Here is a 13,429-nt window from a genome sequence, read left to right as displayed (position 1 = left end):
CCCACCTGCTGGCAGTGCAAAAGGAGCAATCAGGAGCACCTTCTTCCAGAACTGCAGCAAGGGAGATCTTGAGCCTGAGGGCAACTTTTGCTTTAAGATATTGATGTGATGTCTGCCTCCTATACAAATGTTTGCATAAAATAACCCTGCTTTGAGATCTTTGGCACATTATATGACTAATGAGGAAAAAGGTAAGAAAATTTTAGTAATGACATTAAAAGCTAAACCTTTAAAAATTGTGAGACGACTTACCTCCATTCTGGCATTTTACAGCATATCAAATGCACGCCTGGAAGTCAGTGAAATTGCACTGACAGTTGATTTTTGGCTTGGCATTTTACTGTTGAAAGAAGTGATGAGTATATTCACTTCCTCAAACTCTGTAAGGTTATTGTTAGTCAGTTAAATTTAGAAATGCTGTAAGATAAGAGATTATTTGAGCCTTAATGGAGTGCTCTGCGAGATTATAACTGTGCTTTAAACTTCGAAGGTAGGAAACTCTCAGGAGACAGTTCCATATCTATTCTGTTCACTCCAAAGAATACAGTACTTTAAATTTTCAAGATTAACAGTCTTCACCTACAAACTACTGAAGGACAGGAAACTTTTACAAATTTCTTTTCCAGTGTGTGTGACAGCATCAATGCATTTGTCACTCTCAGCAGTAGTTTCTTCCTGAAACATTTTGACAGAATTGGGAAGCATTGAAATAATTTTTACCTTAACATTAAAAAAGTCTAGTAACAACTTGGTATTTTTCCACTTTATTCAAAGTATGAGTGACACCACCTGCAGTACATTTCCAGGTCACATGTGCATTATGGGTCTGAGAGATATCATTGGAGTTCTGAGCATATGCTAAAGGTTGAGGTACACAGACTTGATAACTGTAGGTCAAACTCTACATTTGGATTGTTGCCACGGAAGTTTTTAAATGTTCTTGAGATAATGGTGTTTTGCTCCAGAGCTAAATAAAGTAAAATGAAGTGGCAATCCAACCTGATCCATTTGTCATCTTTGGAATAATGAATGTGCACTATTTTTGAGTAAAACCTGATTGACAGGTGTATATTGTCATTGTTACTGCAGGGCTATTAAATTAATTACAATTGCCTATAAATCTTAAATTAAGTCAGTAACATTTGAATTTGCAGGTATCTTCCCTACCATGTGTCTTTTTCCCTTTGGTTTTTCTTTTTTTTTTTTTTAATCGTTTGCGATTTGCCTAAAAAAAATATTGCAGGGATCAATTAGCCCCCACCTGTTCACCCAGTAGAGTGCTGCTGCATTTGGGCTGCAATAATAAGCTATACGGGAACAGAAACTTCAGAGAAAGAGCATTTAGGAATAGCAAGGAGTTTTCAGTGGGAGAGAGAAGACTTTTATACCTTATTGAAAAACCTTGTTATGTGAGAGCAGTGACTTTCAGTATAACAGAGCAGCATTTACATACTTGGGGAAGACAAAATCCCCAACCCCCAAACACACCTTTCATCAGTGAGTAGGAGAGTGACCAGTGTCTTTTCTGTGCAGCAAGAGAATAAAATGAGTTTAAGATAAAAGATACTATTTAAACTGTTGTCAGATGCCCTAAGTACAGACAAGGGTGGATTACTATGATTTAGAGACACTCTTGTAGACCCTGACATATGAACATGGAAAAGAGATGCATATTGAGCTGGTTGCTCCTGGAATCAGCAGGGCATGGATAAATTACTCCAGAGGCTCCGATCAGTGCTGCTTTGAAGAACTGTGACAATCTCACATCCTCACCCCCTTGCAACTGCTGAACTCCCCATAACCTTATGCAAAAATGATTTAAAGTCTGTTTCATCTGCACGAGAAAGACATTTAAACTACATTTCTTGAACAGTTAAACATAGGCCTTAAAGTAGAATAGTTTAATGTATTTTTTTAACAAAGAGAAGAATTTATTGTTAATATGTCCCTAGTTTTGCTCACAGTATCTGTTTTCAGAAAGGTGTGAGTATGTACTTAAGAGGTTAAATACAGAACTAATTTAGGATTACTGTTTTACTTTCAATTCATTCATCAGATTGAAAAATGCAGGACATACTTTTCTACTGAATAAATTGCATATTGTATGTGCTGGGATTTTTTTAAAGAAATGAAGATCAAGTTCATGAAAGTCTGAAAATTAGGTGAACAAAATGTAAAATATTAAAATATTAAAATGAAATATTACTTTTTAAAAGGAAGTCAGAGAAAATGCAAATTTCAGAAATTATTTCTATAGTTGCATTTGAAAGAAATATTGTAAAACCAAACTTTCACAACCAAATAAATAAAAAAGGTTTGATAAAATATAATAAAACCAACCTGGGAGGACAGCAATTTGTTTACACTTATTGAATGCAGTTTTTTTAATAGAAGATTAAAAGGGAAAGTGAAGAATATGGTAGGGTGTGAACTCAGATTTGTGTCAATGTGAGTAAAGTTCAAGATAAAGTACTGCTTTTAAAGTTCTGTGGAGCTAAAAGCTTCTGAAATGCAATTAATTGGAATGTTGCTCCATATTTCCTGTTTTAATTATTGTAAACAGCAATCTAAAATGTAAAATATCCTAGTCCCTTAAGCTCAGTCTTTTATTTATTTGGTTTTTCTCATTGAAGCCAGGTTATAAAGTTTTACTGCCATAATCCCTTATTTGTTTGTTATATCTCAGTTTCAAAATTATTAAGTGACACAACTTGAATATGGAAAGATGGTGAACATTTGTCATTTTCCATGATGTCAGTATGTATTGAAAATTAGCAACTGTGCTTTTTATGACATGTCCCCATAAGTAAGCAAAATGTAATACACATTACCCTATGGAAAAAAACCAAAACCAAACCCTTTTGAAACTGGCAAACAACAGAGGTAATTTCTTGGTCACTGTTTGATTGTGTGTTTTTTGTTTGTTTGTTTGTTTGTTGGTTGGCTTTTGTTTGGTTGGTTTTTTGGGGGGAGGGGGTTGTTGGTTTTTTTGTTGTTTTTGTTTGATTGGTTTGTTTTGGGTTTTTTTCTGAAGGAAATTGTCGGGAAATTGTTTTTATTTAGTTTGCACTGTGACCCTTCTTGTGGGGAAAACCTTTGAAGAAAGGCTGGATGGTGTAGTAGTCTGGGTATCAGAAGCAGCAATGCAGTCCTAGCACGTTAGCTGAGCCTGCACTGAGTGGTCTCCTGGCTTCCACAACCATCTTACTTGAGATGACTGACACGTTCTAGCAAAAGGCACTCTGGTTTGTGACAACTCCTGTCACTGACCGGCAGCGCTGATGCCTGTACCCTTCCCCAGCAGCCTGAAAAGTACTCTAGCAAGTGGCCTGACTGTCCTGCTCCTTAGGCGTACAGGACTGGTAGAAAAAGGCAATGCCTGCTCACCTTCACGTTCTTCTCTCACCATTTTGTGTTCTACCCCTCAATCTGAGGAGAGCCCAACTAGTGGACAGGTAGCTGTGAAGAGATAATTTTATTTCCCAGGCTTTAATTTTCCACACTTTTGTAACAGTGTGTTGTAGTTACTATTCTGACCTGAAGGAGGAGACTTCATGAGGGTCATTACTGAACTTCAGTATTATTCTTTCAATTGCGGGCCCTCTCCCAGTTTATATTAATCATGCTCATAACACATCATTTCAAGTAGCTTGGGTCAACTTCACCTTTGTTTCTATGTGCCCTGTTTTGTTATCTTTATCCATAATCTGTCATATTAACTGTACTCCTCATTTTTCCTTCTTCAGTTATAATATTCTGAAGTTATGGATGATCAGCTCTTCTGCGACTGAGCTTAACAAACAATCCATTTCTCAGTATCAGAAACTGTGGAAACTTTTACTGTTAGCTTTCCTGGTTATCAGTAGAACCATTTTGAATTTCTGAATGGGAGGGCTGGTTCTACTGTGTCTGTTTTCCTCAACTATATGAAAATCTGCAGTTTCTTTAATATAATTTAGTAGTATTCTTTTCTTTGGTTTTGGTAGCCTTATTGTATAAGGTAGCCCTTAGGTATAATGCCTCAAAAATACTTAAGTCATTACAGATCCAACAGTTTTCAAGAGAAAACTTCTTGTGATAAAAATTCTTCACTCATGTTTTTGTAAGTATGTCTTTTCCTTCAGGACTAACAGAACTGAAGGGATTAAGCAGGACCATTCCCTGGCACTACTGGCAGGAAAAACAGATGGTGTGTGTTTTTAAAAAAATTGTTTTAGGACCTCTACACTGAAGGAATGGTTTTGCTTTATAAAATATTTATAAACGTTTAATGCATTGGGTTTGCCTGTAATCACTTTATCTCCCAAATAGAATAGATTTTCATATTATTAAGAATTCATAATCATAAAAGTAAATGTAGCATATAAAATTACTTCCCACCAACTGAGGTGGGCGGCAGGCACAGCGTGGTGAAGTTTGTTACCTCAAAACTTGAAATCTCCCTCAGGGATTTAGGAGGGGAGTAACACACCAACATCAAACAGAACAATAACAAAAGTATTGTGCCTCTTTCACATAAACACGCTTAGAGAAGAAGTAAATGAAATGCTGAAGTTTTTGTAGAAAGATTCAAACTTTTTATATTTTTTTATTAATAGGCATAACTTTAATGGCTGGAATATAAAGCAGAATTCATTGCTTATAGATGCACTCTTCCCCAGGGTATAATTAGTAGTGCTGTGAGAGTTTTTTTGCTTAATTTCAAATATATAATTCCTGGCCCTAATTCTACCTAAGTCTATGGCATTATTTTCGTTGATTCTATCCTGTGATAGCCTAGTTAAGCTCAGAATGAAGGAAATTATTACCAGGGTGTTTTATTTAAAGAAATGGCTTTAACTGAGGTAAAACCCCCCGAGATCAGCTATGAAAAAAATCTAAGATTAATACGCATAAATGGATTTCTATCCATATGATGCATTGCCCTCAGAGTTAGTATCTGGAATATGGAATAATTAGTTGAAAAATTGGAAAACAGATATGCAGTACTGTGTTAGTAAAGGGCTTTTTAATGAGAAGTGAAAGAAAATTATCTGGAATATCTTTTGAGTAACAAAGAAAGATATGAAATATACAGCACCCCCAAAAGCAAGTACTAGAAGAATATTTACTACCAGTAAGAATGACTTGAAAGAAAATCTTTGGACTATTATTGTGATTGATCAGCATAGTACACAAAATAATTTTTGTGCAAATATAATTTTTGGAGCAAAAGAAGTTGTTTATTTGTTAGTAAACCTTGTCAACAGAACTTAACACCTCAGGCAAATTTATCTATAACTTATTCAGATCTGGGCTTGAACTACACAGTTTATCAATAGAAATGGTAGTCTTTCTAGTCTTTCCCTCTTGACCAGAAGGGGTTTAATTACTTTTGTTCAACCCTGCCAATTTAGTATCTTAAAATTATATTTCTTCCCTAACTCCTGTTTTGAAGTAGTCATAAATATTCTTGCTCTGACTACTCAGTCTTGATCATATGTTGAAAGAATGCTCAAGTTTCATTAGAAACTTTAATGTCGGGGACCTGAGTACTCTGAAAAATTCTCAAATATCTTGAAAACAGCAACTGTTTCAAGGTATTTATAAAATGACAGAAAGCAGGGCTGCCTATTACAACAGCACAATGACTAAACATTAGAAATACAAACAATGTGAAGGCCGGCAAAGTATTTTCAGAAGTGACTGCAGAGTTTTCATAACTTGATATAAAGCCAAACAATTCAAAAATACCAGAGCATTATCAGACATTTAAAAAACAAAGCAAACATAAAGACTCCAAACTTAAAACCAACCTAAATCTAAACATTCTATTTCCTTGCAAAACCAGTCCTTTGAAGCTTGTTATTTTCCTACAACAGCCAAGTGAATTTTTAACCCATGAAAGTAGCTTGGGAGCGACTGTATGTATTGCACATCTGAAATACATCATTTTAGAATTAATTGTCTTCGTATCACATTAAAAAATAGTTCTAGGATTTAGTTTGGAAGAGTTTGGCCAGAAAATACTTAATATTTATGTGCAAATAGCAAGTTTAAAGAGTTATTTAAGAGTAGCTTATAGAATCCTAGGTTACAGAATTGTTAAGGTTGGAAAAGACCTTAAGGAGCATTGATTCCCACCATTAGCCAAGCACTGCCAAGTCCACCACTAAACCAGATGGTGACTCAACTGCTTCCAGGAGAATGCAATGGGAAACAGCATCAAAGGTTGTACCAAAGCCCAGGTGGACAACATCCACAACCTTTCTTCATCCACTGACTGGGTGACTGTGGATCAAGCAGGACCTGCCTTCCATAAACCCCTGCTGTCTGGGCCTGATCTCCTGGTTCTCCTGGGCATACTGACAGATGGCATCAAGATGATCTTCTTTCCCTGCACTGAGGCCAGGTTGACAGGACTATACTTTCTCACCTTCTTCCAACATTTCTTGTAGATGGGCATCACATTTGTGGAGTGTTAGTTCTCTGAAGTCACCACTGCTGGTAAATGCTGGAAAGTGGCTCAGTGAGCACTTCTGCAAATTTGTCTTTGAATGTGGGACTACACATTGCTTTATGGGTTTCACTGTGTAAGGAAAGATTTTGATTTGCTGTTGTTATGGTATTATGAAATGTTCTTTCACTGAAGCTGATTTCTGTTGAAAGTAATGGAAGAGTTTGGGGGTTTTTGTGTGTGTGCGAAAAGCAATAAGATTTAATATAATTACATTATCAGGAGTTTAAATGCTGCAGTTTTTAAATTAGCAGTAATGAATATGGTAAAATAAATAGTTAACACACACTTTGTGAAACAGCAGCTTAGAAGGCTTCATCTTAGTTCTAGCTGACCCACATAAGAGTCCTACTCCTGAATACACTAGATTAGGAGGGAAGAGAAAGGAATTATTTTTAAAACAGGATTTGCTGTTCCCTGCTAAAGGAAAGTGCCCTATATCTGTCTCTGCCAGCAAAATTCAGGCTCAGCAGTTTGATATGACACTAATTTACTTGCAGGGAGATTTATAAACCTTCATAAATAGCAGAACAATATGATTAGATAGTACTTCTGTTGATTCCATTACAACAGAGGTTTAAAGATACTAAGAAAAAAAATCAAATGGCCCAAGATGGAATTAGGCTTTCTTAATGGAATGGGAAAAAAACCCAGCAGTGATGAAAAAGAAACAAAGAACTTCTGCTGAGATCAAGCAGGGAAACCATTTCTTAAGCTTTGATGGATGGATTACATTAAAAGTTGGAAGTCTGAACCACACATCATTCTTCTTTAAGATGCAGATTTAATCTATAACTTTGTTGAATTGTTTTAAAAAATATTTATTTTGGTTTCCATATGCCATTTGAATCTTTTTATACAGATTGGGCTATATACTGGATCACGCCATCAGAAAAGTACCCAGAATACTGTGAGGGCATTTTTGGTAGTGACATATTATACTTTTATTCCTTTTAGTGCACTGTGTCAGCAGTTCTCTGACCACATCTTTTTTAAGCTGAGCTAGGCAGGAGTTACAAACTATCAGCCAGCATATGAAACTGTCTGGAAGTTCAGCCATATGTTACAGATATGATGTGCCTCTTGCCTTTGTCTTTTTTGGACAGTTTCCTGTGAGGAGCAAGTGTTCCCTATTAAAATGAATGTAGACCATTCATATGGTTGTACACTTCAGCACATGGCTTACCATCAGTAAATCAGTCAAAAATCTCCATTGGACAAGGATTTATTTAGAAAAAGATTTTGCATTCCACTTGGCCCACTCTTTTGCTCAGCTACTTGTTGGAGAAATTTACATATATGTACATATTTGCACAGAAATTTTTTTCCATATTTTCCTGGCAAATATTTTTAGATGCTTATTCAGGTTTCTTTATGCAAGGCAACAAGTATTGAGTGTTATCAGTAGGTAAGGAATTTATTGAGAAAGTTGAATACCTCCATTTCAACCCTAACAGTAACAAATATTCAAATACTGCATAATGTTTGGTCCTGTCTGTTCAAGAAATACAAAGTTTTTGCTCAGCCCACTGTCAGATTACTTTTTCCTGTTCTTGTCCAATAAAAATTAGCAGTTTGAGCAACAGTGCTGGATTGCAATACAAACTTAAGTATAACGTCTTCTGCCCTGTCCCTTGGAGTCTAAAGCAAAGATAATTTAGCGTGTCTATTTCTTTGAATAGGCTCACGTTCAATCCCCCTATTTTTAAAGCTGATTATTTCCCAGTGAATATGAAACTGAATGAAAAATAGTCTTGTGAAGTGCATCTTTAGAGGAATGGTAGCATAACTGAACACTTACCTGGGCTCTGGAGGAGATTAATGCAGTTACAGGAAAAATATAGGAAAAAAGTGGTTGTTTTGGAGAGGGTAGGTAAGCTGGAGACCCTTCTTTCTGGTCAAGTCCTTACTCTGAGCCTGCATCTACTTACATCAATTAAGATTTTAATAACATTTAACTGTTGACTGCTGCTGCATCAGCAAACTCAGCAATGAAATATCCCATCAGGGCTAAGCAGAACTCAGGCACAAAGTTACCAGTGGTCCTGTCAGGAAATGAATTAATGGGGCCTGCATTTTCTTTGAAAGTTGATTGGTTTCCTGGAAAAGCCAATGGAAATGCCACCAATCCTAGTTTTGCCTTATAGAAACCGTAACATTCCAGGAAGGTTGCAAAAACCATCAAATGAAGACTCTATAGAACTTAATGCTACTCCTCATTAAAAAAAAAAAAAAAAAAAAAAATTAAAAATTGGTCTTTCAACATAACTGGTCTTATGTAAAACAGTTCAATTACTTTCAGAGGAAATGCTATTTTTTCTGACATAGTTGTCTGAAAGAAATATAATTACACACAGCTTGCATAGTAACTAAAATTTACTGGTTTGTAGGACAACTGTGTTCTTTAATACTTCATTAAAGTATTTGGCTCAATCTTTTTATTAGTTTTTATTTCTATTTGAAAGAGCCATGCCCTTTCTGTGAAACATATATCCCAAATATGTCTGGGAATATATGCCCAAAATGTTCTCATGTTCTCTGTAGTCAGGAGAGTTATGGTTATTTTTTTCAAAATAGAAAATGAAAATACAGACATGCACATGCAACTTAGAAATGTGAAGATATTTTCTTAGATGCAATCTATCCTTTGAATGAAAAGAAGGAAATAAAATGTCTGGTGACTTTTTTGGCATTATTTTGTATTATAACTCTAACTGCAAGTATACTGAGAGGAAAAAACATCCAGAGGGAATAATACTAAAGCAATGGTTATAGATTTACAGAATAAAGATTTCTGCTTCCAGCAAAGTCAGGATCTTATTAGGTGATGAAAATATCCACAATTTGGATTTTATCTTTAACAACGCAGAAGACAAAAACTCAAAAAACCCCAAAACCCTCTTCCAATTGCATCTTTTGTACAAATAATAACAGAAATGTAGAAGGGTGGCCAATGAAGTATAAAATTCTGCATTTATTAATTCAAAAGAATTATTTTCTGTATAACTTCTTTCCAAGTTATATAGAAGTATATAGATAGTGATGAGAGAACTTAATCTTTCAAACAAAAACATTTTAATGACAGGCAAGAGAGACTAACTTTATAGCTTTGCTATGTCCTGTAATGTTTAACAGAAAAATATAAACAACTAATTATTCACTCAGTCATGTATATGCCATCAAACCAATCTCTTGCAGAAAGTGACTGAATTAATGTTGCTTGTTTGAATGCACTTCTGCCTGTCACAAAACAGCACAGAAAAAGAATCCTGAAAAGTTGAAATCTCTCCTTACCTTGACAAACACAACACAAATCAAGAGCTCCAGGTTATCTCCCAGTAAATATAAACACCTAAAAGATTCAGAAAAGGGTTGTTTTAAACAAGTTACTTTACAAAACTTTCTTTGAACCTTCAGGGTTCAAACATTTAACTGTATATCAGAAAACTTTTGTGACAGTGACTGACCCCACTTCTTTCCTGCTCCCTTTGATAAAAGATATAATCCAATAGACTGTCTATTAAAAAAATCTTAGTCTTTGATACGCTGGACCTTTATGTCAGAAAGCTGTGACACTGGGCTCTAGGAATGCTATTTTTAGTCTCTCAATATGTTTGGGACAGGAAAAATAATCATCTTGAAATTATCTGTAGGATGTAAGCTAAGAAAAGATGCAACAAAAAAAAAAAAAGTCCATTTACATTTCCCAGCATAGACAACATAGACACAAATGTCTGTAAGAACACCACTCTGAAAGGAATAGAAACAAAGTTTAAACTGGATATTCCAGACAAAATTGTAATAGTTTCTCTTATCAGCTAGGAACCCTGGCCTCATTTCCTCATGAGGTCCTGCTTACATGCATCATATCTTGTATCTCAGGTTGTCCTCCTTGGAGAGAATGCCTAGTGGCGAAGTTTATGTTAAATTTTCTGTCCAATCCACATGGATCCTTTTTCTTTTTCCCTGCTCCTCTTATCTGCCCAATTCTTCTGCTTCACCCCATTTCTTCTGTCTCTATTTCATTCAGGCAAAAGAGTGGTATCAAACTTGAATAAATCAAGGATGGATGCACCTTTTTTGAATAAGTAGATATTCTGCTGACAGATGGATTTCTTCATCTTCATCAAAATGATGGTCTAGATTTGTACAATTTCACATAAGCTTACTGGAAAATACTATTGTTAAAAACACTGCAGTGAATACAGGGTGTTGGGCACTATTACTAATAATGTTCTGAGACATGATCTGTTTGCAACATCTTTAGAATGTTAATAGGGTTTAGACTGAAATTCAAGGCACATTTTTTAGGAATATAATAATGGCAGCAAACATATTGTAGCAAGGAGTATTTAAATGTTTGAAACTTAGCTGCATAGAAGCAGCATTACTTATATATCCGTATACACCTGAAGCTTTGCATGCAATGTATTAAATTGGGAATCTAATTGCTAAGCTTTCATTATTCATATTTTTGTAGTGAACCTCACAGAGAAATTATGCCTAGGTTTTTTTTTCTGTAATTACAAATTGTAGAATTTAGCTAATTAAACTAAATGTCTGTGCTAACTGACTTGCCTCTAATTTACTGTAAAATTTTGCAATGCATTTATTGGGTTCCAGGGCACTTCTCTTAGAGCACATTAGTTTAGCAAGAGCACCTCTGAGTTCCCCCATAGATTCTGAAAGCCACACTGTGACCAAGGTGTTATTGTCTCTTTGTTTAACACCTGCATGTGTTTCATTTACTTGTCAGTTTTCTCTTTATTTTTGCATTCTAAACAAGCTCCAGCTGTACACCTCATAAGATGGTGTTATAAAGAGACACTTAAAAAACTTCTAAGAATTCACAAGGTGATTAAGTATTTTACTGCAGTTACCTCATTGTATCTAAAATCTGTAGTATGTAAGGTTGTGTAGTAAGGCATCAACACCATTTGTTCAGAATTAGATGTCCAGTTTTCGTATTACCTTTGACAGAAGAGAAATATGTATGATTCACTGAGCTGGAAATCAGTGTAACACACTGCATGTGTTACAGCACATCAAAGTGCAGTTCACATGAGTCTTAAGGTAGTACCACCAAAAATTCTTTTCATATTCCCATTCAGTTATTGAAGAGTAGCTATTTTTGTGTTGGTATTTTTGGGCTTTGAAGGCTTTCTGAACTTTTCTCTTGAGAGAATTCTGTCCTGCTGTTATTCTCCTTGCATTTCTACATGACATACAGACTCACACTCCGAATTTCATGGCTTTCTTATTTTTATCGGGTCTACGGAGGAGTTGGATGGAAAAGGTTTGTTGGGCTAGGCAGAAGTTTGCATATATTGAAACAGCCAGTTGAACAGCACTTAAACAGTTAAATACAAAACTGTGGTCCTGGAAACCCTGCTGAGCTATTGTCTAATCCCAAGGGAATCCGAACCTTGGACTCTAATTCAACTTCATGGAAAATCTTCTTGTGTCTTGACAGTGATATCTTCCCGTCCAACTCACCTGATTTCTCAATCAGGAAAAATACCTATGTCCTTCTCAGAGCTCATTTTCATGTAAAATATAGCAATTGTCAACTATCACCAGGGGAAAAAAAAAAAACCAAACCAACAACTCCAAGTAATTTCCTCAGTTCTTTCCCCTACCTTTGTTCATTCTACTTTCTTGTTTGTTGTTTTGTGTTTTTCTTTTTTTTCTTTTTTTTTCCCCAAACTGTCTTCTAATTCTTGATTCTACACTAACTTGTCACAGTCTGATGATCTGTGGTTGTCTTTGCTTCTTCTTGCTCTAGGCCCCGCCTCGGTTCTTTCTCTACAGGCATGTTGTAATTATGGATAAGGATCAAGTTATTTCCTGGCAGCTGGAGTTCAGAAATGACTTGGAGAATCTGGGGGAGAAAAAGCATCTCACTTCCCTTAAGAGAATACGGTATGTAACTTCCTTTTGGAGTACCATGAATGTAGTGAATGCAATGGTTGTGCATGTCCTGCACAGTAGAGGAATACAGTCAGGGAGGGCAAATCTTTGCAGAATTCCCTGCTAAATTCTGACCCATGTTACTTCAGCATATGCAAACTTCATTTTAATAGCTGTATAGTAGAGGAAGATCTTCAAGAAATATGAGAAAAGGCAGAACCTTATCTCTTGTCAGTCCTCTTTTAAGTTTCATGTCTGCTGCAGGCTTTAGAACTTCTGAGTGAATTTGCTCTAAGAGTTTAATAGGGCATAAAAACATGATTGTTTTTTGTTTCTTTTTCTTAAAAATAATTGAGCATTTTTGCCTGAGATTTGTCTAAAAATCTGAGACACATTGCTTGCAAAAGTTTGATGTTTTAAGTTTTTCAAAATTCACTTTAGTTAGTGAAATAAAATAAACAAGAATTAAAAATATAGAGGTACCAATATTTAACACAGAAATTCTTTCCTGATTATTTCAAAAGCCAGGCATACTTTCACCCAACACAATAACAGGACCATTCAAGTGCTTCCCCTGGGAGAAAAATCCTGTAGTGTTTTACCTCTGTTGAGATGAAAAAGAAACTCTATGAAGACTTCAGAGGCAGAAGGACATTTTTCCTGGACCAGTCACTTGTTACAGTCATCTTGCAGTCTTGCTGCAGGTATACCAACAATTTAAACGAGACTTCCATGCTTCATGTTGCAGTTTTGCCTTTGGATAGTCACTATACTGTTTTCTTAGCAACTGATGAATTCAAGCAGCCAGCTGCATTCACTGAACTAGATGAGGTTTCACTAGTGTGGCTGTAAGCAGAATTTGACCGATAAAATGGTCTCTTTCTTCTCTGCAATATTGCTCGTGTCTGCTGGTGACAGGGTTGCTTGTTTTATCTCGGTGCTTTTATCTGTTCTACTCTCCAGTAAGACCCTTCTTCCAAATGGCTCCATGCTTCCAGGCATATTTTAATAATTCATCACAAA

This window comes from Chamaea fasciata, unplaced genomic scaffold, assembly GCF_029207755.1.
Source record: "Chamaea fasciata isolate MVZ Bird 193981 ecotype frontalis unplaced genomic scaffold, bChaFas1.0.hap1 SCAF_6, whole genome shotgun sequence".
In the NCBI taxonomy this organism is placed as follows: Eukaryota; Metazoa; Chordata; class Aves; order Passeriformes; family Sylviidae; genus Chamaea; species Chamaea fasciata.
This window is presented reverse-complemented; position numbering follows the sequence as displayed.